Source organism: Argiope bruennichi, chromosome 10 (assembly GCF_947563725.1).
Source record: "Argiope bruennichi chromosome 10, qqArgBrue1.1, whole genome shotgun sequence".
In the NCBI taxonomy this organism is placed as follows: domain Eukaryota; kingdom Metazoa; phylum Arthropoda; class Arachnida; order Araneae; family Araneidae; genus Argiope; species Argiope bruennichi.
In genome coordinates, this window is record NC_079160.1 from 1,480,768 (window position 1) to 1,506,414 (window position 25,647).

At 27.7% G+C, this 25,647-nt stretch overlaps 1 long non-coding RNA gene across 1 annotated transcript; it reads right to left on the reverse strand.

Annotated features, from left to right (window-relative positions):
• Positions 1-23,356: 23,356 nt before the first annotated feature.
• LOC129989214 (uncharacterized) lies at positions 23,357-25,365 on the reverse strand. Its single transcript, XR_008785737.1, has 4 exons — positions 25,194-25,365; positions 24,920-25,082; positions 23,615-23,689; positions 23,357-23,471 (listed from the first exon to the last, which is right to left on the reverse strand). It is a non-coding gene; the product is annotated as an uncharacterized LOC129989214 (long non-coding RNA).
• Between the last annotated feature and the right edge of the window lie 282 nt (positions 25,366-25,647).

Consider the following 25,647-nt stretch of genomic DNA (forward strand, 5'->3'; position numbering starts at 1 on the left):
TTGTTTAAATGTAAAAATAGAGACTTTAAGAAATTGGGATTCTTTCGATATTAAAATTTACAAAAAAACATTTATTTTAAACGATTCAATTTGGTGACGAAAATGTAAGCGATTCTTTGGGAGATATAGTCTGTTTACAAACGGACCGTTATTCCCTACTTCTGTCAGCTATCCTAAATATTATACCCGTCTTCTCAATATTATTCTCCAATTCTTGAATTTGTTCTGTCTTTTAGTCTAATAATTATGGTTGAATTATCAGATTCATTTCAGGACAAATATCCCTTTCTATTATGCCTATACGACATTTTTCACTATATGTCCTAAAATAAAAATGTATTGTCTTAGGAGGCCTGAAATTCATTTAAAGGTAAACATTACAAGAGGTTTTGTAAACTTTTCGAATCACATTGTACAAAATTTGATACTTTCGGTATATATATGTTTGATACACTGTGTACTTTTTTTGTGTACTGTATAGTAATAAGGCGTAAAAAATAAAATGATGCGTATCAGATCACTGAAAACCTTTGATTGAGTTGAAAGAGAGAAATATTTCACATCAATATAGGGGGAGGGATGTATGATTAAAAGGAGTGAATGACTTATTTTAAGTATTTTACTAATTGTAGCCGTTATAAAATTTTTATTATTAATTGATGCGTGGATATGCAAAATTAAATTTAAATTTTTGAATAAGAAATTTTTTTAAAAAAAATACAGCTTTTTCTGTAATTTTTAGAATTGATGTCAGATGCAAAATGAAATGAAATTTGAATGAAATGAAAAAAATGAAATTGAAGTTTGAAAATGAAATGAAAATTTTGTATCAAAAGGAAATTTTGGAAGAAACTGATTAGAGAAAACTGAATATCGTCGTTATTACAAATATCCATGTTTTTCTTTAGTCTTAGTTTCTGATGATCATACAAAAAAAAATCAACTGAATGTACACAAATAAAATTTAAGGAAATTAAAAGTTGCTTGTACCTTCGATTTCTGCAAAATACTTCTTTTTAAATTCTCCCTTTAATATATTCACATGATAAAAAATTATTCTATATATTTTAATTTTAAATAAACATAAAATAAATACTTTAATATACCGAATCCAGCGATTTTGATATTTTTTCTTTTATTAAATATATTTTATTCAAGAGATAGGACAACATATTGAAAATGCATCCCAGAAGAGATGGTTGTTTCTAGAGAAATATAGGGCATTGTGTGTAGTTTTAGCAATTCAATGAAACAAACAAAAAAAAATCTGAAGATTTACAAGAGAAATATAAAGAGCTTGGACCTCAGATGTCACGATATGTCTGAACAAACTAAAACTACAAGGTTTAAAGCTTCACTTGAAAGTCATGATGGTAGGAAAAGTCCCAGCACGTTCTTCCAACCAGACTGAATTGTATTAGTGAGAAGCTAAACTACATCTTGAGCAGAAGGGGATAATCAAATGGTCTACACTGGTCAAGAATGGAATTGCATCAAAGGCATTTCCGTATCCATGGATATCCTCAAAGGCCATTAAATGAATCAATCATCACAATGCTCTATCTTTTAAAGGTGTCAGTTTTTTTTTACACATACCGAGGGAATTTTTAAAATGAGACTTCTGTTTTGCTATAAAGTATGTTTTATATACGAGTTTAAGTTACGCTAAAAGTGGTACAGGAACTTGTAATAGATTTAGCTATGTGACGTTTTAATAATACAAGTTGGTTGATAAAATATAACTGATGTGATAAAAATTCTTTTTCAAAATTTTAGATGCTCAGTCAAAAATTTAATCTTGTTAGCTATGTGACGTTTTAATAATACAGGTTGGTTGATAAAATATAAATTAAATGAAAAAAATTCTTTTTTTAAATTTTAGATCTCAGTCAAAGAATTTAATCTTGTTAGTGCCATGGATAAAATATTCTCACTAAGGGATTTGTATGTTCTCGAAGTAAAAAAAAAAGACAATTTCACTAATAAATTAAATGGTGAATGCATTAGTAAATAAAACGTAACAAATTAAACAGTAAAAATTTGAAATCAGTTTCTGAAGAATAGTGATAAATGTCATTAAATTTATAGAAATAGAATGACATTTTTCACAAGAAAACCCTCTATAGTTTGACATTAATCATCTTTCTGCATTTATTGTTTTTCGCCAATTTTTTTATTTTTTAAAATCTATTATCCTTTCTAGTTTTTTAATTCCTTCATAAATTATTATTTTTTTAATATAAAGTTCACAATTATTTTTGTTTATATTCTACCTTTAATGAAAAGAAGTTCTTGTTAATATAATTTTATCGGAATATTATGGAATCCACATAATTTGTAAGAAAAAAAAAAGAATTATCATACAAATATAAATTAACTTATTTTAATTACAGTTCCTACATCATATATTATAATGTCAGTATTCAACTGCTACGATTAAATTATTATATTCGGTTGACGCTTCTATATTAATTTTTTAATTCTAAAAGAAAAAAAAACGTTTTCCTTCTTTTTATTTCACGCATCGATTTCCGTTTTTTAATCTTATCAATAAAAATATTCATTTACCTCTTTAGAATGTAAACATTTATCAGATTTGCTATAACATGACTCGTAAATGATAAATATTTGCCTTGAAAAATGATAAATATTTGTCTAAAGTCATAACCAATTCAGTATTTTTTTTTGTAAAATAAATTTAACAACAAATTATTAAATAGAGTTTCCACAGATTTAAAATTTTTATGTTCTTTACATCTTCCACGCAATATGAAAAAGACATAAAAGTGGAATTTTCGTTAAGAAAATTACTTTCTTTCTCAATACTTTCTTTCGTTTTATTCGATCCCTTCGATATACATGAATTTTTTTAGTTTGGATTTCTGATTTCGATAAAATATTTTGATTCTTTTATTCTTACAATTTTCTTTCTTTCCATTTAATAATAAAACAGATTTTATGAATAATTTCGGCTTAAAAGTGGCTATTATGTTTATTTATCTTGATAAAAATACTTATTGAAAGTGTAAATTATTTTCTGGCTAATTAACAATGAATAATTTTAAAGTGATTTAAAATATATTCTTGACTTTGCCCTAAATTAATGAACTGCTTGGTATTTAGTTCTAAATCTCAATATTTATGTTGTTTGTTTTACTTTAAAGGTTGAAAGAAAAAAATTATGACTGCGTTTTACCTATATAGCACAAAATGCTTTACAATATTTTTATGACATTTAAGAGATATTGCATGGCAAATATATCAGCCTCGTAACCACAAATAGCATACCCACAAAACAATTTTTGCTTATTAAGAAACTTAGCAATATGCAAAAAAAAAAAAATGTATTTAGATGCGAGTGTTTTAAATTTGAGAGTCGTATTTAAAAAAATCGTTAAGTACCGTTACACTTTCTTTTTATGCAGTACTTTAAAAATAAAGTTATAATTCTGAATGAAACAACACTTTTTTGTGACTTTATAAACTGAGATCTTGTTTTCTTAACCTTTGGACGAATTTTACTTGCTTTTGGGATCGCATTCAGAATGTTAATAAATAAATGAATGAATTTGAAAAATATCTATGTATTTATATGGGAACTGCAAACGAATTTTACGATTATTATTGACAATATAATAGTAGCCGAAAAATATGCTTCGTTAAATAAACAACACTTTAAAACTATATATATTTCAGAAGATTCATCTTTCTGAGAACTTTTGAAACTGGTATTTCCATTCTCCAAAACCTTTCATGAGAAAGTAAAGCATATTGTGTGTGTGTGTTTGCGTGGTTTTATGTCAATGAAGGGAACTGAGATAAACCTTTTCAAAAAATTAATAGAATTCCAGAATGCCAAATTTAAACATGAAAATTGAAATAAAAAGTAATAAATGAAAATTTTGGAAACAAAATGTTTTATTTAATTATTTATTTATATAACATAACAATTTTTTTCATTTTATTTTCTAAATGAAGGAAAGTCAGTACTAAATTGATAATTCAACTAATGCTACGCAAACCTTTCTATTTTTTAATAATTTAAATTCCTTAGAGAGCACCCAATCTCAATTTGTCTAAAATATTAAAAATTAAAATCCATTTGAAATTTTATGTTAATCCTTTCTATATTCCATGTCTGCCATTGAAGTGGTTTAAAATAGATTAAATATTCTCAAAAAAATTATTAAGCATTATTATTAACATCAACAAACTTTTATTCTTCTAATAGGATTTATTATTTTATTGCCGTCGTCCTGGCATAGGGGTAGCGCGTTTCCTGTGATCTGGGTGTCCTATGTTCGAGTCGCGGTTTGGGCATGGTTGTTCTTCCATTGATCTATCTATGAAATGTGTGAATGTGCCCTCTTGTAAAAAGAGGTCGTGCAAGCGAATGGGTGATGTGTGAATGACAAAGTCGTACTCTTGGCCCTAGATGGCGCTACTTAAAAAAAAAAACAAGAGACGTATGTCTTCGTAACAGCGATCTTGTCCGTGGCAAGTGCCATAAGAAACAATATTCTTTTATTACTTGTCAAATTCAAAATTTAAATTATCTCTTCCCCATATCGATGAATTTTTCGAAGAGTTTTTGGTTTCAGTACAACACCATTTATTTTCAATATTTTCAGTTCCAACTTCTCTCTGTAGTGTAAACAGCGTAACGTTGCAATAATGTAAACTTGTGGATTTTTATCTTTTTGGAATGTTAGTTAAGTCCAATATAGACGAAAAAAGGAGGATTTATAATATATTTTTCTTCATTACATTCTCATAGTTGAAATCCAATTAAATAATTGCAACTCAAAAGAGTTCAATGCTTTTCTATATGAAGCTTTAAACTCTGAAAAATCAATCCCGTTTCTCTTCTGAGTTTCACTTTTAAAGAATCAATCATTTAGTATTAAGTGCCCTAAGGAATCCTTATCTTAAATTTAGTCTGAGTCAATTTTTAAAACTTTGATGTTCTTTATAAAGCATTCAACTGCTTAGCTCCTAGCAAAGCATGTCGATCTGTAATATTGATTTTCTTTTTCTTTGGTCTGAAAAAGAGAAAAAGACCACTATTCTAATATCCGTTGTTGAAGAAAATAGCCAGAAGGCGATCTGGTGCTCTAACAGAATTTAAGTCAATGGTTAAACTATTTTTGGCTAGCTTTTCCATGAAAATCGAGGAAGAAATGTTTACATTCATTGTACAGTCTTCTGAACTATGAAAAATTTACCAGGAATTTCTGAATATCAAGTTTCAGCTATGATTAAGTGTTTCTAAGAATGCTTTTGAATAAATAGTTTTTGAAGTGTTTGTGACATTTTCTGAAATCTATTTAAAATAACTATTAACTCCCCTCCCAGAAAAAAAAAACCAGACTTCTTTCATTCCTACTATCTTTTAAGAATATATCAAATTTTTTTAATGTAGTATGTATTGAATGCATAAAAACAATAATTTTCACAGTGTTTTATTATTATGCACAAAATAGAAATGAAGCAAATTAGTTTAAATATTTATATAAATAATTTCATTGGAAAAGAGGTCATAAATTATCAAAATATATTACTTATTTTTTTAAATATTTTTATTTACATAATATGTACTTTATATTTTGATGAAAATCATCTCAAAGAATATATAACTATTTGAACAATATTCATCATCAAATAGCAAAGATTGTTATTAAAATTAAGTAAGCTATAAACAAGACTGATTAAATCAGATTTTCATTTAAATAAAAAAGCTTTTTCTATTCTTTGCAGTTACATATGAAGAATAAAACGTGAGAAAAGAAATATCCGAGGGAACCTATCGGGCTCTTCATAAATACATTTCAAAATGTTATAAATATATTTCTTACAAATAAAACTTTGTTTCTTAGTTCTTAGCTATATTGTTTTCTTTGGACAGTTAAATTATTGAATGAGTCAGTGCTTTCAAAAATACATTTGCTAACTGGAATTAGTAAATGGCACTTCTATAACACGAAGAGTCATCCTTACTGTGAAATTATCCGAGATAATTTTGATAATTATTCGCGACTAGCCGCCTTTGGAGACCAACCGGTTCACCAATCTTAATGTTCGTTAAAATTTTAATAATTAAATATTTTATGCAATTCCTACTTTAATAGCTTCTTCATCAAAATATTTTAAAACTTCAAATTTTGGTAGTCATATAATTTATTCATAATATTATAAAAGTCTTCAGTCTTAACGTGTGTCTCTTTAATTTTCTGTTAGCTCCCGTAGAATTTAAATTAAAGTGGAAAGGATAAATCTGCAATTAATATAATAATATTTTTTACTGAAAAAAAGTATTTTTTTGTAATATGGTTACTGAAAATAGTCATTGAGTATTTAAACTTTATGGGCACTAAAGAATATCTTTCTTAATTTATGTAATATTTCAAGAATTTGTCAACAAAATTTTCACAGATTCATCATGAGCAGATCGAATAATTAACAATGTTTAATTTTAAATGCATCAAACATTAAGAAAATAAAACGAATCGTTTAAAACAATCGGCTGAAAGCAAGTTTTAAATAAAACTACTTAAAAAACGGTGTACTTAAAACTATAAGCATGTACAAAAAATATATAACTAACATAAATACATTTTAATTACAAAAGCATGCAACTGACCTAAAAATAATTTAAATCGAGCATCATCCGTTGATAATAATTGTCAACAATCAGAACATAATGCGCATGCGTGAATTTTCAATGCCAGTTACGGTAACGCAAATTTTTCTTCGCCAGTTGGGGTAACGCTATGCAGACTAGAATTTTTTAATTTATTTTATTCTGTTTTATTTTAATTCAAAAGTACTTCAGAATGAATCTGAAAGACCGATTAATTAACAATGTTTAATTTTAAATGCATCAAACATTAAGAAAATAAACATAACGGAAAAACTTAAGTCTAGTCTCATTAGCGTGAGAAAAAAACTGAAGCCTTACTCATTTGATGGTGGGGAAAATGAAGATTTTTTTGGCGCGAAAGTTCGTTTTTAATTAATAATTAAAATTCTAATTAAAAATTCAAAAAAAGGGACCCCAGGTGCACATTCCCGACCTCCAAGTTATACATGTAACAAATTTGGTATCTGTAGGTCAAGCGTTCTGGCCTGTAAAGCACCAACACACACACACACACACACACACACACACACACACACACACACACACACACATTGAGCTTTATATGAGTATAGATTATGATTATTCTGGTAATTACGATATCACCATGGAACTGAAAAGGGTTTCTTAAAAGCTAATTGGTTTCTACCAACACCCATCCTTTCCTGCTGGAGGTATAGTATGTACAATCAGTAAAATAGGAATAACTTAACCTCGAACCATTATTATAACTTCAAGAAAAGCGAGAACCTGCTTACGTAACCTGTGATTTCTCATCCACTTTTTTGTGTTGTTTAACAGGAGATGGTGTTTTCATTCTGACTCAATAAATTAACTTTATGGTGAATGCCAAATATTTATTCAAAGCGTCTTGAGGATGCTAGAATATCATTTTTTTGTCAATTAGGATGACAACCGTGACTAAATGACTAAATATCATTGAATGAACATATTTATTTTAACTTAAAATTTAAAACTGTAGGGGAAGCACATTTTCATTTTTGATATTTTAAACATTCTTGTAAATTTTAATCAATTTTTAAAAAGGAAATTTTATGGTATTGATCTAATGTTTGTGCTATAAGTTTCCTACGTTTATAACTTTTTCAAATGACAGAATAAAATTCAATGAATTTTAACTACATTTAAAAATTAATTATAAATCGGTAAAGAAATAAAAAACAGAAAATAATCATAAAAGAATTAAGTGTATTGTAGCTGTTTCAACCATTGATTCCAACTGTTGGGAAACATAGAATCTAAGAAAATGAGTTAGTTATTTATCCTTTTTATACTTTTAACTTTATAATTATTAGTCACTTTTATGAATAGTCACTTTTATGAAGAAGTTGCTTAAGCAAGTTTCAATACATGCATTCGTTATTATTGTATCAATTTGGGACATTATTATGGTTTCCTTTTCAGGTTAAAGTTGTTTTAAAATTGCTTAAAACAATTATTTTCGTAAATAATTTTATTAAAGATTATCTTTGAACAGATTTCTAAGTAAAGAATTTTTTCAGAAGTTTTAATCGCGAGCAATTTAAAGTGATTAAAAATTTTTATATGCCGCTAAGAAATATTCCAAGATTTTTTTTTCCATTCTGGTATAATTATTTAAATGATATGCTCTTCTCCTATTCAGAGATTAAAAAAAAAACTACTCTCATCTTCTCTGATATGCTAGTTCTATTTAAAACAGCCAATTCTTTCATAAATTTTATCTAATTTTTAGGAAAATTGTAAAATTTAAAGATTTTTAAATATTCAATCTGTATTTTCTGTGCTAACTAAACACAGCAGTTGAATAGTCTGTAATTTAGAGTATTTTTATTAAACTATTATCTCACTTTAATATTTTTTCAGCACTATATCAATTATTTGTGTAAAGCTAAAATATTTAATCAGAGAATTTTGCAATTTCTTTTTTCATTTGCATAATTAAATTACTGATTGAACTTTGTTTAATAAGATATATGTCTCTCTCTGATTAAGTTGGAATAATAAGAAAATCATTAATTTTTGAATAAATTTTTTTCGAAGTGTCACTAACTTCAATATAAATTTTAAAAGAAATCTCTAATGATTTCGATATTGTACTTTAACGAAACGTTTATGGGCAAATTAAAATGAATCAGTGGATATGAGATGTTTATTACCATATAGTCATTTAAAAAAGAATTGTTTTCATCATTTTACACAATTTCATCAAGAACAAAAACAAACGTTTTGCATAAGAACAAATTATATTTCAATTAGTTTATTTTCCTCAAGAATGTATAGAAAGAGGCAAAGATGTACCTATATAGTGAGTGAAAATATTTTGCAAATTAAGTTTGAAAGATGGATAACAATACAAAGAACACAACAAACAGTAAATTATCTTCAAATATTAAATAACTTTTTTTGGTGACATTTTTTTATCCACTTGAAATATTGGTAGTTTTATAGCAAAATTTGATTATTTAACGTTAATTTTATTTAATTGGGAAAACATCCAGATTTAATATAAAAGATTAACCACACATTTTCCTTTTATTTACTGTATTTCTTGTTGTTTTCATTGCATTTCTATATTTTTTTACAACAGTTTCTACAACTTCAATTTTAAATTTATATTATATAGCAAAATAAATAATTTTAAAATTCTCTTAGTTATCGAAATTTTACCATTCTATAGTAATGCATAAATTTCAATCTAATAATTTATTCATATTTTTTGTATCCACTGTAATAATATGTGCAACAATTTTAAAAAATAGATTAAAATTATATTTAAATAATATGAAATGCCCTCCACAAAATAGAAGGCGAAATTTTTAAAAATATAATTTCTTTTTCTGAGAAGAGCCTATTTTTAAAACAAATTTTAAGAAGACCTTTATTTTTTTATTTCCATTTTGTTCCGTATTTTACTTATTATCATAACGAAAGATTTTCGAGTAAATATTTTCAGCCTAAAATTCATCTTTATAATTTACTTATTCAGAATTCTCGTCAGAAGAAAAGCACCTTTCTGCCTAAGAAATCGTAGTTTAAATGAAAAGCTAACTGTAACCCAAGATAAACATTAAAGTCTCATTTATTTCGCCTAATGGAATTTTCAAAATTCTCCTCTTTGTTTGACAAAGCTTCGATGGAATATCTTTAAGATGTATCTCAATGAATGCAAAGAAGAAATCTAAAACTTTATCTTCAGAATTGTGAAGAATGAATCATTGATTACTAAGAACGTGACAAAATGATAGATAATATCATTGAAATAAAAAAAAGGTAAAAAGTATTTTTCTGGAAAGATGTATCTTTATTAAATATAACCAAACATTGTGATCGAAATGTATGCGATGAAAACTAAAAAAATTTAGAAAAATAAGAGAGATATTGAAATTTACATATTTTTTGAACAAAACAACACTAAGGAATATCATAATTCCTTTTATCTTTTAACGAACTAATTATTAAAATTGTTCATTTTGAAATTTCATTCTCATTACTTTGTTTTAATGACGTTGCAATTTCTTGAATAATTTATTTAATTGTATATACTCTTTTATGTATCAAAGCATAGCTTATTTTAATACATTTATAAAAGATGCCCATTGTAACTATGTCCCAATAGTTCTTTTTTCTAAGACAACTGGCTTCAGTAATAACTTTCCATAGGGAACGTGATCTAAATGATGTACCGAATTATATCTTATTTGTTTGAGTAATTTGTTAAATTGATAAAAACAAGACCCTGAGAAATCTAAATATTTACACAATCAACAAATTCGAAACATCGCTATATTTAGTAAAGTATTCTTGATGATCAATTTTGAAGAATAGACGATTTAATCTCCTACTACTATAATTGGCTACGTTATGAAGTTTTGACACTCATTGCTCTGACTCAACCAATAGCCATATCGAAAAAATGTGCTGCTATGTATCTTAGAATCATAGACAAGCCCACTGACAAAATCAGCTATTTTAAGCCGAGATTTGGCTTCTCTTGTTTTTAAGGAGCGCCATCTAGGAACAAGAGAACGACTTAGCTACTCATGCATCACAACCCTTTTTATGGAGCGGGCTTCATACATTTCATTCACTCATCCACAGATCGTAATTTACACCTGAGTCAGAGAACGATCACCTCTGAACCAGCACCCCCAATGGTATTGTCTCGACTTGGAGGACTTTGTGACGATGACAGATTTATACATGCACCAGTCACCTTATACACGGAGAGTTTTCAGCCGGCGTGGTTTGAACTCACTACCCAAAAGACGCGAGTCCAACTTACTGTGTTTTTCTTTTATTAAATCGATTAATCAGCAAGTAATTGAATAACAGTAAAGGGGCATAATGTAAAAATGTGCTAAGTATCCTTATTGGAATTACTAAGAATATGAAATAATAATAAATTTCATTTATGTTTTTTAAAATATAATATAAATGACCAAATTATAATATTTTTCCTCGGGCATGATATATCCTAGAATTTATAACCCACATCTAAATTTTTAAGCTTTGTCTTCCCAGAAAAATGAAACTAAACAGGAAAAAATGCAGGCAACTAAGAAGCACTTTTTACTATAAAAACCACTTGCAATCAAAACTTCATATCATTTGTAGAAACTAATTAAACAGGAATATTTTGGTTTTTCTAAAACAAATGTGCGTAGGAAGTACATCAATGTTGCCTTTATTAAATACAAAAACAGAATTCTGCAAAGTTCAAAGAATTTATAATGAAACGTGAGAAAATTATATGCCCTTGCATATATTTTCCTCGAAAGTCCCCTTTGTAATTATCTAGAATTCATTTTAATTTAACACTGATAACTTTTTTATTATTAAATCAAGAGCCTAAGCAAATTGGTTGAATTGTACAGTATTCCAGAACTCAAATAATTCTGGAAAGTCTAATATTATCCTTATCTTTATATGTTTTTGTGAAATTCACTATAGAAGGAAAAGTTTTTTCTAAATAGTTAGAATCTTTCTAATGTAGCTTAATAAAGCAAACTATATTTAAAATGCATTGCTCTGATAAGAAGCAAAAATGAGCAAATGTATCGAACTTAATTAGTGATTAATGAGATTGAAATTACTGATTAATTGCATTATTATTCATTATTTACGCATAACTCAATGTTGTTTAAATAAACTGTACACAATCATTTGTGTATGAATATTTTGATTATTTTTTGTATTCATTTTAACTTTTATTTGTATTTAAAGCGATAAAAAAGTATTAATTTTTAATTTTGAAAACATATTTTATTATAAATGGCTATTTCCGAAAATTCCATAAGTAATTCCTGATTTTGAGAGATCACAGAATGACAAAGGATAACGAGTTGAATGCAGAAACTAGAGGAAAATCTCAGAATATTTTAGTGAAATGTTTCATCTTTTAAAGTGAAAGCAATGAAGTTAATACGCTTAAATTCCACGAAAAAAAGCAATAGATAGTCGGAAAAAGAAAGGCTTAAAAATATTTCTTATCTTTTATGCTTTTTATGAGCATGAAAACCGAAACAATCTTTCAGTATTTGAAGAACTAAAATTAGCTAAAAAGCTGTAACCATTTTGGGGAAATTTAATATTGACTTTATACCTTCATAAAAAATTAAATGGAGTAAAATAAAAATGAAAAACTGATACGGATTTGATTTACTTCGCAAATTTAAAGTGAATAAAATGCACAATGACCCTTTTTACTATAATTCATCGTTTCCTTTAAATTATGTTTCTTGTGCTAAAAAATGAGAGTTTCAAACGATTTTCTGACTCATAGAATAAGTAACACGGTAAGTAGATTTTTTTTTAGTTTTACATAGTTGCAATTTTATCAATGTATAGAGTATCAGCAGGAGAATACTGTCTGTGTGTTTGAAATATTCTAGGAATCCGATCACTCTTATATTAGAAGCATATTTAATATTTTCAACTGGGTACTGTACAAAGTACCAATCTAAAATCGAAATAAATTGCATTTTATACTTTTATATATGGTTGTCTTTTATAATTTCATATATAATTAGATGTTTCCCTCTTGATATAAACAAATAAATAAAAAAAACACTTTTCTTAATGAACTAAATGTAGAAATTTCCCTATTTCTTAATTTCTACTTGTTTGTAATTTATGATTAAAATTGTATACATAAGAGAATAATATTTAAATATATTTTCATTAAGCCATTTTATAATCAAATTCAACCTAATGTATAATGAGCATAATCAATATTTTAAAATACAGATTGACAACACACATTTAAAATATAATAATAAAGCAAAATTTTAATTCGTGCAAGTAAGCGTAATACTCGCATTCAAACTCAAAAGTACATCGGACTAATAGACAATCGGTTACATAATAAATGTTATCGATTCCTTTAACTATATTTTTCTCATAATCACGATAAAATATGTTCATACATATTAAATTAAACTTTAATTAAATAATTTTTTAAATTACAAATAAGTCCTAAAAATATTAAAAGAGAATATTGAAGAATCCAGAATATATGAAGTTAAAACATTTCAAAACTATTCCACACAAGTAAATGAAGACAAAATTGATTTTAAAATGACATTTTTACAAATATGGCATTATAATAAGAGTGTTTTGAAAGAATCTAAATGTAACCAATGCTATTGTAATTACTAATGGTTTGACTCTTTAGATATTAATATTGTAATGGCTGGTCAAGATTCGATCCATCAAACATAACAGTTTAAATTAATGATATAAAATTAACAAATGTAGAAAAATTAATTAAAATATTAATAATTATTTTGCATAAAATAAGGGTTTATCCTCTCCATATTTGTAGCAAAAAGATATATATACACTACAAAACAATTTTAATACACCACTTCTCATTTTGAACTGAATTTCTCACTACGTGATCTTTCCTTAATAATTGTAAAATAGATAAGTAAACTAGAATTAAATTAATTTATTATATGAAGAGATTCTTGCGTAGTCCTGGAGATTTAATTATCGTTCTCAAAACGTTAGACAAATTATTTTCACGGGTATCATCCTAGGTAATACATCTTGTTTCAAAATAATACAATATTATATTATAACACTTAATATTCACCAATATTTTACAATACTGCGAATATTGTTTAATATAATACAAATATATTACATATATTGCAAATGCATATATGCTACTAGGATATATAAGAAAGTGTAATGTATTAGTAATTAAGTTATTTTAGTCAATTTTTGATATGGTCTGTTGGTTTTCAAAAACTCCCTCACATAGAAATTCCAAAAAATTTTCTTATAAGTAATTCTTGGCAAACATTTACTTCCATATTCATTGAAGCATGCCATTTTAGATGCTTAATTCATCATGCCATGATAGCAAAAGCTGCCAGGATTAAGACGCCTGAATACTGCTTATTTAATTATCGTGCTCAAAGCTTTAGACAAATTATTTTCACAGATGTCATGTGACCCATTATTTCACAATTCTCGTTCATATATAACAGATGAGATAGCAGAAGTGTAAGTTTAACGTCAGTGTGTGAAAATTTAATATGCGTTGAAGACAATGATTAAATAATTAATCAGATGGCATAAAAATTGTCGTAGTTTCGTCTAATTTCTAAATTGTTCCAAAATATTTGAGATTGCAAATATTTTGGATATTCGCAATTTCTTAATAGACGTCTATTAAGAAAAAGCACAATAAATTTCGTTACAAAGTTCTAAAACAAAAATTTTATAACTATCAAAATTCAGCAAAATTTATTAAGTATTCAAAATAAAAAAAAAAAAGAAAATCCTGTTTAGATTAACCATTTCTATCTAAGATTAGATTCTATCTAATATCGGATGCAATCTGTTTATAGCACCTCCTTTTTACTTAGCCACACATTTCATTTTTTAATTAGTATTTTCTTTTCTTAAGGTAACAATTAAATATACACAGGGCATTCAGAAGATCCAATAAAAGTACTAGGAAGTAACTTTATCTCCTTTTATAATAATTAGAGTAACTATCGCATTTTGTTCCTCTATCAAGCGAAAAGAAAGGTGAATATGGAAGAGTACGCCGTTTTGAAACTTAAAAATATATTTTTTAAAGTTAATAATTTTCTTTGAAATTCCATCAATTTTTAAAGATGTGTTTCTTTGCAGAACGTCTTTATATGTATGTGCAGTCCATTTTCATTATCTGCATGTTTTATTAAAGTGATATGAAAATGAAATCACAAAAGGCAATATGTAAATAGAGGATAAATTACCTGGACAGTTTTTTATTTTCACTATGATGGCATAGAATTTTACTCCATGGAAAAGATTTAGGTAGATAATGTAAAGAATAAATTTATCTCATTATTATAACACAGTTTAAATGTCGATCACAGTTTGATTCTGATGGTTGAATTATAAACATCAAATATCATAAGCAATTTAAATGAAAATAACGCTATTTTTCATTTAATTGCAAATAATAAAACTACTGAAAAACAGAAAAAAAAATGCAGCTTTTTAAAATTTTATAAAAAAAAATGTAAAAATTAAATACAACAAACAATTCGTATTTAAAAAGTCAAGTACAAGAAAATGAAATAAAAATTACCTTGAATGACAGCTCTGCAGCGTTTTTTCAACAATATCATATCATATTCCAATATCTTTTCGAGGTTTTCATTTGATTAACTAGTGCAGAATTATTTTCTTTTCGGATTTGTTTAAAAAATAGTAGCGAAAATTGAATTCTATAAGCAAATGGCAAACGATCTTATCAAGCGGTAAGAAATAAAAATTTATCGTTTGCATTTTAAACATATTTTGAAAAAACTGATTATCGTTTGCAATTTATCGTCTACATTTTAAACACATTTGTAGAAATAAATTATCGTTTGCAATTCTTCTTCTTCAATTAAATGTTGACAATAAAGTTGTATTATACAAATTAAGCATTTATCAGTTGTTGTTTCAATTACATTGCAGGAGAAAAGTTGTCTGTTTTCTTTACTTATTTTCAGAATCAAGATTTTATCTATATAATTTTGATGGTAGATAAAAGAGCGAATATTTGGTTTAAATCCATAACGATTGCCTTTTATTAATAAAATACTTTTCAACATAGTTTACTCTCAATAATGCAACAGACATCAAACGAAATCACAATCAAATTAATAAAATATCCTCATTTAAAGGCTCATTTAATATATATATATATATATATATATACAACGAGCTAAAATCACGCAGCTTCTGGTAATTTTTTAACAGATCATTTTTACATAAGGTTGTCATTAAATTATTATTATTTTTTATTATTTAATTAGCTTTATTCAATTTTTAATCTTCATTCAATGCGCATTTAAGCAATTTCAAACTAAGGAAATTAAAGAAAAGTTTTATTTCATTTTTCTTTCCAAAAATGGCGACATAAATGTTAGAACAAGTCAAAACTGAATCATCAAAATTCGTTTGAAAATTATTTTTTAGAGCCTAAATTCTTAGATATCGCAGTTATCAAAAAAATTAAATACAAAGTTTATTCGCCATAATAAAGGGCTAATTTGGTTCGTTTTTTATTATCTTGTTATAAGTTTTAGAGAAATAAAAATGTGTGCCTTCCTTCATTTCCCTTCTTTCAGCTAGATGGCCCATCTACGAACTCATCCAAGGTTTTTACAATTCTTACAACATATTCCAGGTTGGTTAAAATCCAAACAAAGTGACTTTATCTCTCTTGTTCACAAGATAACATGGGAAAAGTGTTATATTATATATAGATATATATGCTTTTAAATGAAGCAGTGTTTTGGCCGTGATCGCTGAATAACTGCAGAAATTTTCTCAAAGTCTTGTCATGAGAACCATTGCAATATGTAGTCTTCCTATAGGAGTCTATCTAAAAGTTTTTGTTTTCTAGCAGATAGTTGAAGGATTTGATTGTAGGGGGTTCTCAAAAGTTCGGACTTATCTTTGTCTACAATAATGCAATAAGGGTATTTATTGCAACCATCAAATGACTACACAGTTATCCCCGATACCCAACTATGAAAAGTCTAAGATGGAAAGATTATGTCATGAAAACGGCAGTTTCATCATTCCATTTCGAAGCATAATAGTGCTTTAGAGTTTATTGCTTGCTTCTAAGAAATTACGATACCGGGAGTACTCGATGGATCTCATTAATGAAATCCCAACGATGCTTTTCAAGTTAAGTAGGGATTTTCTCTTAAGGCATAAAAAATAAAATTAGTAATTCATTAAATTCTTAAAACACAATTTAGCCTCAGCCGAATTTCATTCTTTGATATTTCATACTATTTGTCGAATTTGATAATTACTTGTCTACTAAAGAAGATTGAATGTATTATATTTCAAAATTAAACTCAGTGTTCCTTTCTATATTTACAAAACTTATTTATATTTAATACATGGATTAAATTATCATCAACACTTTCTCTTTTGCTGAATGGCAATGCAAACTCGTTTATTCAAACTTAGATTTACATTTTTCAATATATTATTGTGCTTTCAACTTCAAAAACTAAACATTTATCTTAAATTTGTGTATTTTTTTACTCAATTTGTAAATAAATTATGCTATAACACATACTAACTCTTCCAATTATTTCTTACTTTTTCTAACACAGTATCAATCCTGATTATATTGTTTAATTTGCTTAGAAATATTTTATTGCATGTTAAACAGTATTTTTGTTTTGAAGCTGCTTCTGAATTTCTCAAACAAACGATGGTACTTTATTAAATATGCTAATTATAAAATACATTGTTTCATATGATGAATATCACCATCATAAATCCAAACTTTATTACAGTAATATCCTCCAGATTATGTGCGATCTCTTTACTAATCAAAAAGGAACGTTTATCGTATCTTTATTTAGAAATCGATATCGCACAGGAGAGAATGAATTATCTTGAAACTAAACATTCTGCCCATCGAAGCCAATGAGCTCAGAATATCTTTTGGCAAGATTAAACACGTAAATTCGGCAGATGATTAATTTTTTCTTCCTCAGAATTTATTGGCAATGCAGGAATCGGAAGATCTGAAATTGGAAAGCTTGTTAATTCATTGAATTCTGAAGGAGATAAAACTATACCTAATAGACAGACATAAGTAAAGAGTATGCATGGCATGCACATTAGTGTACACCCTAGGAATCCAATTAAAATTAGTGAGGTTTCATTTTAACCCTATAATAATAATTCCCGCGACTTCGGATGATCAGATGCTTTAATGGCAAAGAATGTTGTTTAATTACTAAAGAAAGTGAAAATGAGATCTGAACTTAATATAACGGCTTTAACTAGGCACATCATATATAATTTGATAAAGTTCAAACTTTGATTTTTCTAAAATAATTCAGATGTTTTATATTCGCTTTATTTCTGACAATTTATCTATTTTCTGATTTCTAGTATAGGAATGGAATTTGGGGACCTCAGAATATTGAAGTGCCCCAGTTCTCTCAAAGATATGCAAGTAATATTTTCAAAGAAAAATTTAGCCTCTAAAAAATTGAAATGACAAACCTTGTTAAGGGAACTCTTCTTAATAGTCATCGGCTATTTAGACTTTATTCAGAAAAGGCGACGATATTTTGAAGGATATTAAAATGAATTGTTTGTCGGCAAAGCTCCAAACCTCCAGGGTGAATACTCATAAGCAATTCAGTCTAGTGTATTCAATCAATCCAATGAAAGGTGAAATTTCGAGCAACATTCAGGCAGACAGCCATAATTTGCGCTAGCGGGTATTTTGAGAGTTTCCAAGAGAAACCTTTAAAGTCTAATATAAAGATTTAAAAATGAAATGAAAATCGAGAAAAGTAATCAAACGTTTTTACTTCGTAATCTGTGGAAATCATTTAGAATCTGAGTAATATTCTTTCATCGCTTTTGATTATCCGGAGGGCAAATTCACAATTCATGTTACTTTATATTGCTCCCCCATAGCAATTTACATTATTCACTTAAAGTAAATTTATAATAACTAGACAAGAAAATTAGCTGAAAATTCCAGTAACAATGCACATAGAAATAAAGGAACAAGCAATTCTCTTTCGTCACACTTCCGACAAAGAATCCTAGTAGTAGCATATAAAAAATGAGATTTGTCAAATATTTCCCATGATAACCGCGCAACATTTTTTCAATTATATTAATGGAAAAGCATAGGATAAACATCTTCACTGGAATTGATTTATCAAGTTAATATAAAAAGAATGGATACTGTTAACAATTTGGAAATTTTCGCAATAGATTAATATGCGCAACTACGTGAACATTTGGAGTGTTCAACAGCATTTGAATGCACTTTTAATAACTGAAGATCTAAAGAAGTTAAACTGGAGAAGAAATTTGCAATTTTTTAAAAAAAAATATTATGAATGCCCATGATGCTATTTTGTGCAACGGAAGAATATCGAACTATTTATTAAAATGCGTTTTAAATGCAATTTTTAGAAAGAAGCATTAATATACGAATAAGATCAGAATATTAACATGTATCCTACTGATCTCGACACAGACTTGACTAATGAGATTATGCTCAAAAAAAGACCGATCTTTGATAAATCTCAGCTCCAAATGCAAGCTCAAGAATCCCAAATTTTCTTTAAAATTACGAAACATTGATCCTTTGATAAATCGGGTAAACGTTCATTCAATTTAATAAGGCATTGTTTCAGCGGTTTTTGGTCTGTTGAAAAGTGAATTTAATGCTATGACTAAAAGGAAAATGAAATATAGGATTTACTTCCGATTCAAGTTTAACTCGTAGACTATATCTTAAAATTTTTTCATTTTAAATTCGAATAGACGATATTCTAAACTTAATTGAAAAGGGAGTGCAAAGAAGAAATTAGAAAAATTAGTTAATTTCCAGAGCATGACAAGTTTCAGACAAATTCCTATGTGTTTACTTTTAATTCATTTGAGGATAATTGAATTTAAGTTAATGAGGGGAAACTGAGTACAAATAAGCTTATAAATTTCTTGAAATAATGCAAATATAGTAAATACGAATACTTTAATAAATACACCATGAATTTGAAAGAAATAGGCTTTATTTTCCACAAAACGGTTTTGTTTACAAGATGATGAAGTACAATAGAAGAAAGATAAGAAGGTTGAAATAAGAATTCATAACATTTTACTTAATGTCAGTTTTAAACAAGTTTTCATGCAAAGCATTCACTGAATGCTAAACTTATGCACTTCAATGGATATTACCAATATATACATTCCAAAGAAAAAAGTTCACATTAATGGAAAAAAAATTCATTTTCAGAAATTTATTCACGAATTTTATAATGTTAATAAATTTAATTATTACACAATTGTATATACAATTTTCAAAATTGTAATATATTGACTTAAGAATACAATGGAATGTGGAATAATAAAAAAGATTAAATTAAGATGCCTTAAAAAGTAATCGACTATAATGAAACATCTTTCCAGCTTACTAACGTAAAATGAAAAAATTATAAGCAAAATACCCTACGTTTACAATTCATCACATCCATTCAAACAATTAAAGCGATATTTTATTTCTAAAGTCTAAAATGAATTAAATAATTACTAGTCATGCGAGTACTTCATACTTACTCTTAAGGCATACTGATCATCCTGTTGATCAGACACGATGATCAAATGCTTTCTAAGAGTGGAGAGATATTTTGATTGGTTGGCCGGCCGAACCAACCAAAATAGCCTTTATCCGCGGACATATACATTTACATAGATTAAGAGCCGAAATGTAGATAAATTTAAGATTAAAATTTTGAGCTTGCTATTAATATTAAATTTGCTACTTCTAAGTTTTTAAACCCATTTGAAAATGGATGCAATGAAATAATGTTTAGAGAACCTTCAGAATATTCCTTAAATTTAAATTAATGAGCATAGTTATATTCAAAGCAAAAAATTAATGTTAGGAATTTTAAGATAAAGAAATTGAAACACTTTAATATAATTACATTAACAATTATGAAATATTCTGAAATTAAGAAGTTAATATTTGAAATATGATTGCTAATATTTTTTTAAACAATAAATATTTCATCAAAACGCGGCATTGTAGCACGCTCCTTAATTTAGAATATTTGAAATTTCGATCGATCTTATTTCGAATATTCTTCTGGAAAACAAATATGAATGTTGACAACGCATCTTTCGGAACGCATATTAACTGAATTATACAATTTATATTACATATCAAACATAATTTCATTTTAGAGAGCTTTTGGAATAACGCTCTTATTCAAGATAGAAATTTTCGATTACATAAGATAAATTCCCAAATCCTAAAACTATTACAAATGAGAATATCAAGATTCTTATAAAATATACAAAGTTTGATATAGGTACTACAATTATCCATATAATATTTTTAATCGTGTAGTATTCTTTGATATTCATTTCACACTCGCAAAATAAAGACAAATGAATTGACTCGATACTAAAGTAAGAAGAGCAGCAATTTTATAAAATTTGAGATTAAACAGCAAGATATTCTACCGATATAGCGAAGTTTAACAAGATTTCAAAAATAGAAAAGCTCAATTTTCAAAATTATACAGTGGAAGTCCGTCATTTAAGATTAACAATTCACCAATATCATAATACAAATGATAAATTGCATTTAATGGCGAAAGACAAAAGATACTAATAACTGGAAAAATAACTGGAATAATTCCAGTTCTTAGCTCCAAGTTAGTTGTAATAATAATTATGAATACAGATAGTAATTATGAATACTGGATTACTATGAATGAGTATTCATAGTAATTATGAATACTCATAATAGGCTAATTAACATGCTGAGTTTATAACAGGCATGGTCACAAGTAGCATTTTAAACAAAGATTTTATTCATTATACAGCTAACAAATGTATCGTGCTTCCATCCTTTAAGAAATAGGGATTGCTAGCAAAATAGTGAACCACGAAATATATCACCAGGAATTTTGCTACAGTCTAAAAATCATTTCCAAAGCTTGTTTACAAAAGAGTACAAAATATGCTTTAAAAGAACTGAATAGGCATTACAATACATGTCGTAATTATATTCAGTTTCTTTCTAAATGAGCAAAGATTAAATATTGGTTGATATATCAATTATCGTTTCGAACAAATAATGGCGATATAAAACATTCGGAAGTTAGAGCTATAACTTCAAGCTTGCGTAGAGTTTGAAACAAAGTAGTTCACCATTTGTCAATAGTATTCTGCAAAATGTAAATAAACAAATTTCGCTTAACCTTAATGCAGGAGCAGACATTTTAAACATGCCTGGATATTCAAAATTAACGCAGATCGCAGAAATATTTCTAGCAAATTCTTCATATATTGGGGTTTTTATACTAGCATTTAATGACAAATTGAGCTTGAAATTAATCACATGATTTACAAATTATCAATTGGATCACCTCAATCGTCTCTCGCAATTCACTTGTAGAAGCTTCGAATTCCAAAATGCGTTTGACGAAGGGTCAAAACGTTCGCTTTATTGCAATAATTTCAGTTGAAACATGTGAACAGGCATCTGAAAAGATAAATATATCAATTAATGCAAGTTGGATACAAATCCATCTGTGCAAGAGCACTCATGATTTATTTTGCTATAGATTATTCTAAAATAGAATTCTCTTCATTACATTATATACGGAATTGAATACAAACCTTAACTGTTGCGAGCTTTAAATATTTCCCTCTTAAGTTGCCTACTAGCAAAAGTATTGAAATTCCTTTGAAAAAATCTAAATGAACTTTTGATTTCCTTCAAGAGCCAGTGCTTACAAATTTCGGGAGTTCTGCGTGTATTCAGTCTAGGCAAGTCACGGGTTGCGAATACATACATGAATAAATTCTCATTTTCAAATGGTTCAACGTAACGCTTCCCACTCCGAAAACTAATGCGATGCATTATACATGCGAATATAAGGCATCTTTTTAAGGCTTAAAAACCTTGGAAATTTTCAATTTGTTAGAATTCCTAAAAAGATCAACATGAAAGCTAGTTGTGAAATTATAATAGTTCTAATCGAATAAGAATGCATTGTGTCTAAATTTTATGTAACCACCAGAAAGGCAGACTGAGGAGCCATAATGGTTATTATATTAAGATTTCTTCAACATTTACAGTGCTTCCCGAAAGGAAAGCAGTATGTTTAATGAAAATATTCGAGAAGCATTTTATTTTTGTTACACAGAATTACATTCGATTACTATCAAGACGCTTGGAAAACTTACAGTAAAATATAAATTTGCTAGTTACTACGATTAGAAAAGAATTGAAAATATGATATTTTAATTGTGAATAGTATAATATTTTATTCGTCCAGAAAAGTTTTCCGGAAGGTAAAACAGGCGTATTAAAATTACCTGGGAACAATCTTTGTCCCATCAGTTTCACCATCTGAAGAGGTACTTGGTTGGAAGGCAACAGCGTGTAGGCGATTGTAGCATTCTCAGGCGACCGATCAATTCTACCCTCACATGGATAAGTTGATTCAATGATACGTGTTTCGATTTCATTGATATTTTTATTGGGAAATAGTTGGTTGCATCTATCTCAATAAATGTTCCCAAGTAATTATGGCTTGAATCTGCATCATAGACTTCAAGAAAATATTTAAGGATCCCAATTAAGCATTTAAGAATAGCATGCTTTGGCAATGGTTATTAAAATTCATGACTTACTGTATTTGTATTTCGACGTCATCGTCAATATTTTCTGTATCCCGTTATAAATTGTGCCGATTCGTAAAGGAGTTGAGAATGTAGCCGGTCTTCTGATGGCTGATGGCATGTCGTTATTCTACAAAAATTCATACGCAACCAATGAGTATCAATTTAAAGATTTTCAAAATTTCATTAAGTCTTATTTTGAATTATATTGTTATGAAATCAAATGATTATACCCTATATTCATTTAAAATGATAGTAAATATTGCAACATACCGATTTCTCAGGTTGATACCGAAGATATCGTTTTCTGGCAATCAAAATTGTTATTCACAGAATTTATTTCGGGAACTGAAATAAAATACAAATATCTAATCTCTTAAAATGGCATATAAATTATCAGAAATGTATAGACATCTAAAAAATATTGGTTACCACACATAAAGAATCCACACAGGAGAAATGGATTATGCATTATTTAGTAGTTTAGTTCTGAAGATCCGTATTAGTAGTCGCATTTTTTTTTTTTTGGCGATATATGCATTGAGGATTTTACAGATTGTTAGCTGTATCTTCTGGTTTTCCATCCATAAATGGAAAATAAAATTTCAAAATGCTGAACGAAAACCAGAGAATTATTTCTCTTCGCCCATTTTGGTTAATTCATATTAGCAGGTATCTGAAAAAAAAATATCAAATATATAAATTAAACCAGTTTGCGTTTAATTGAACAAAAGCTGATTTTGGCTAAATTTTCACACTCCTTTATTAAATTGATACAAATATTTTAATACAACTCGAAACAAAGTACGTCTACAAACTCCAAATGTATAGAAGTATGAACATTAATAGTCATGAAATAACTCTATGTTAGGTATGCAACAGTTCTAAAAAAGGTACGATTAATGCTTATATACGATTTTTAAAAACCATCCAATAATTTAGAAAATTAGAATGATTAACATGAAGATTAAAATAACCAAGACACAAATGCATGCATTAAGAAAACAGTGGAACGCAATGGCGTAACTGATTTAATTTTTGATCTTTAGACATGCATACAATTCAAATAAAAATGAATTTTATTGCTTTATTTGTGAAATATATATCTGTCTTTTAACTAGGAAAAGGAACTATTCCGAGCTTTTAAAAATTCATCTGCAGATAGTAAAATTATTCCCGGTATTATAAAAATCCTGTGAAACGGTTCATCTAAATATGCTATTCTTAATACAGTTCTTGACAATACAAACAAAAGCCCAGTTTACATGAAACATTTCTTGTGCTAAATGCTTCAGCTGCTTATGTTCCTAGCCGAACGCTGTCCTATTAAAGAACATCTTCCTCTTGGATGTCACACGCTGGCAAACTCTAATCTCTGATTAATTCTGTCCCTATAGACAAAAAAAGTGATCCGAGGATGAGGCGTGTTGAATGTGCTGTAACTATTTTGAAAGATGTGTCCCGATCATGATGTTAGAATTTCTTTACAGCATTTGAAAAATTTGTCTTCTGGAAGAAAAATTAAAGCTATTTGAGAATTCCTATATTACAAAATATCTTAAATTACATGGAATTTACCTGGCCTTGAATTTCTGTTTCTACAAGTCAACTTAAAGGAATATTTTCTCGAATCCAGTAAAATTGACAAATCAAGTTATGTGGAATGTAGAAAGCAGTTTCTTGTGGTGGAGGGCACGTCTATTCCCAGAAGAGAAATAAGTCAGGTTCTATGTTTCCCAACCTATAAATACCAAATAAAAAAAAAATGCCTTCATAGAACTTTAATTATGTAGTAATTACGAAATTTTTTATAACCATTTCAGTGTGAGAATTATAATTAACGAAAACTTACCGATATCATTTCGATTCCATCCTGCAATGGTTTCTTGGATATGCAGGTATCCGCTTTCGATAGCATCCGAGTTTGGAATTCAAACAGCAGTGTTTGAAATGGCATTGGAATATGTCCTTTTTCCAATAGATAATAAATATTGCATATGGTAATGACTCCAAATGAATCAACATTAAAAACCTAGAGCAAGTCTTGCAGTACAAACTGAAGATTCAAGTGCCCAAAAATGTCATTCTTATTTATTCTTTCTGTTCTCAAGTACATGGCATGAAAAACAGCAAAGATCCCATTGCACCAGACAATGCCAAGTAATGACCACATAGTTGTGGCAATCTTGCCACTTAGAGGCCACTTGCATAGAATATCCAAAGATTACGAATATTTTTCTCGCATTTTAACACAATATCGGAAATATTAATTCGAATGCATTCTGAAGGCTTTCAAATGATTCTTA